The following is a 3,060-nucleotide window of genomic DNA, read 5'->3' on the forward strand; positions in this document are numbered from 1 at the left end:
GTGTATTAGATAAAGATTTTACCGTTAAGTTAGGGACTTTATCAAGTAATATTGACCATCTTTTGGTTGAACTTGAAAATAATACAAAAATGCATTGCAGAACTCCAAAAAAAGAAATGGCTTTAGTACAAGAAAGAGCTATATCACTAACCGTGAGGTTAAGACTATAACAAGCACATGGCATAAACAATGCTTTTGGATTAATTTCAAGTAATCGATTTTGAACACCTTGGTGTTTTCCTTTCATATTAGAACCATTATCATAACCTTGTCCTCTTACATCATCAATATTAAGACCATAAGATTTAATTCAATTTAAGAACTCATTAAAAAGTCCTAAACCCGATGTATTTTCTACCTTTAAAAATTTTAAAAAAAATTCTTCAACTTTTATTTTATTATTAGACATGTTCACATATCGAATAACAAGAGTCATTTGTTCTTGATGGCTATCATTGGGGGTGCAATCAAGGATAACAGAAAAATATTTTGATTCTTTTATAATATTAATTATAGAATTTCTGACATTATTAGCTAAAATAGAAATGATTTCATTTTGAATTTTGTTTCCTAGATAATGAAGATGATTTTGATGATTTTCTATGTGTCTAACATGCTCTTGCATTATAACATCAAATTCTGCCATCATTTGAATTGCTCCTAGAAAATTACCATTAGATTCTTGAAAAAGTTTTTCATTACAACCTTGAAAAGCCAAATTATATTTTGCCAAATATTAAATGACAACAATTATTCTTTTTAAAACTTGCCTCCAACGTTCTTTTTCAGTTAGAACTTTATTTTATAAATCTTTATCAATTGTTTTATTCTTATCCAAACTTGCTATTAGTTCATCCTAAGAATCCATAAAAAAAAAAGATGTTGGGAACTATTTTCATGTTCTTTAAGTCTATCAAATAGATGTTTCCAATCATTAAATCCATCATTCTCTAAAGAATTTTTATTAACATAATTATTAGGTTTAAACAATTTACAACAAAAACAAAACACTTTATCAACTTTTTTTGAGTAAATTAACCATTTTCGATCACTCGTCTCATCATTACTTAACTTTCTAGTATAAGAAGCATAAAAAAAATGTCTAGATAGATTATCTTTAGGATACACAAAATTTGATTCTCTTATTGGCCATTTTTCAATCAAAATATCTCTTAAGTTATTATCAAGATTATCCCAATTACTAGGATCATATATATCTAAAGGTGGAATAAATTGGCCATTGTTATCATTCATGACATTTTCATTTTCATTCTCATTTGAAATGTTAACATTTTCATTATTGACATTAACATCTTCATTATTAATATTTTCATCATCAAAATCAACATTTTCATTTGAAACTTTTTCTTTAGAAACATTTTCATTCAAGACATTATCTTGCTCATTAAAAACAGTTTCATGTGTGAGATTATCTTGTTCATTTACTTGTACATTAGCAGAACTATTTTTTTTTTAAAAACTTGTGCATAGACCCTTTTGAGTTTCATTATCTTGTTTAATTTTTTTTTCTTTCGTTTTTCACTTCCAAACATATACTTTCTAGGATGCATATTCAATAGAGTGATAAGAGGCAATCAGGCAAACAACTAGCAAACAGATAACAAATAATAAAAGAAAAGTTCTTGTTCTTTGTACCTACTGTTGACTGCCAGTGATGCCTTGATGGTAATTGGTAAATTGCTGATGCTCTGAGCCTTTAAATAACCTCTAAGCAATTGTCAAATTCCAATTGAAAAAGCCTCACAGTTACAACAGAAAATTCTGAAGTTAAAAAAAAAAAGAAATCAAATTAAAAATATTAACATTAAACGAATGAAATTAAGCAAATGAATAATAAATTATCTATAAAACAAACCGAGAAGGCTACTTACAGAGGTTATATTCCTGGATTCTCAGATTCTTCATAGCATAAACTTATGAATATCAGATTCATAAAAAATAAAAAATCACATAAAAATAAGAAATTTGAATGCTAGAAATTAGAATTTAGAACTTATAGATAAAAATAAAGAAGAAGATTCACAATCACTCAATCAGCAAGACAACGAGACAGCGACATCGGTGGGATTAAGCTACTTCGTGTGACCGTGTCTTCGTCTGTGACAACTCAGTGGTCTGTCATAGATTCTCAATGGTCTAGTTCTATTGCAGAAAAAAATTAAACTTGAAAATCAAAAATAGAAGGGCAATAATCGGTAGAAATCGTGAATACTGAGAAGGAGAAGCAATCAGATGTACTAAATCACCAAATTGGAAATTAGAAAAGGGATAATTGGGGAAGAAATAAGAGATCGATTTAACTGAAATTGAAGAAGAAATAGAAGAATCTGATTATTGAGACCGTTGCTTACCTTGAATCCGGAGAAAACATTTCGATTTTCCATACCCGATCGTTGAAGATTTAATTGCGCCTTGGAAGTCGGCATCTCTCGCTCTCAGCACGCCCCAGTCGTTCCTGATTCCTCCCACTTTCTTTTTGGTTGGCGATGATAAGAGACAAAGAGTATTGTTGTATTGGGCTTCAATAACCATTTCAAAATAACTTATAAAAAACATATTTTGAACAGTAAAGTTCCTAAGGTTTTGGCATAATTGGTCCCTGTCTATTTATGTTTGGTATGTTGCGGATGTTTTGTGGGTTTTTTTTACAAAGGGTCATGTTATGCCATTATCTAGATTGAAGGTGGACGCGTGTATTTCTATTTTCACTTCACCGCTTTGTAGCCCAATCTCATTTGGATCAGTGTTATTCTTCTTCACCATTTTTGTTAGCGACCTCAAGATTCCAGATATTATATCGTTTCGGCTTTATCTCACTTTTCTTCCAGAGACCTCCTCCACTGCCATCATCTACATATTGAACATTGACGGCCTATTCTTGCCGCCAACATTGCCGACCATCATCTATTGTTCATCGGTTACTTACTCAACCATGGTCACCACCTCTTTATTGGCTACCTTCTTTCTGCTTCTCGCAATCCTTGCATTCTTTGGAAAAATCTGGTCGGCATCACTACCACACCACCAACGTTCTATAGT

At 30.8% G+C, this 3,060-nt stretch overlaps 1 pseudogene; it reads right to left on the reverse strand.

Moving 5' to 3' along the window:
• Nucleotides 1-310: 310 nt before the first annotated feature.
• On the reverse strand, nt 311-1,571 carry LOC145164551 (uncharacterized; annotated as a pseudogene).
• Between the last annotated feature and the right edge of the window lie 1,489 nt (nt 1,572-3,060).

This window comes from Lactuca virosa, chromosome 3, assembly GCF_052849685.1.
Source record: "Lactuca virosa cultivar CGN04683 chromosome 3, Lactuca_virosa_CGN04683_v6, whole genome shotgun sequence".
NCBI lineage: Eukaryota > Viridiplantae > Streptophyta > Magnoliopsida > Asterales > Asteraceae > Lactuca > Lactuca virosa.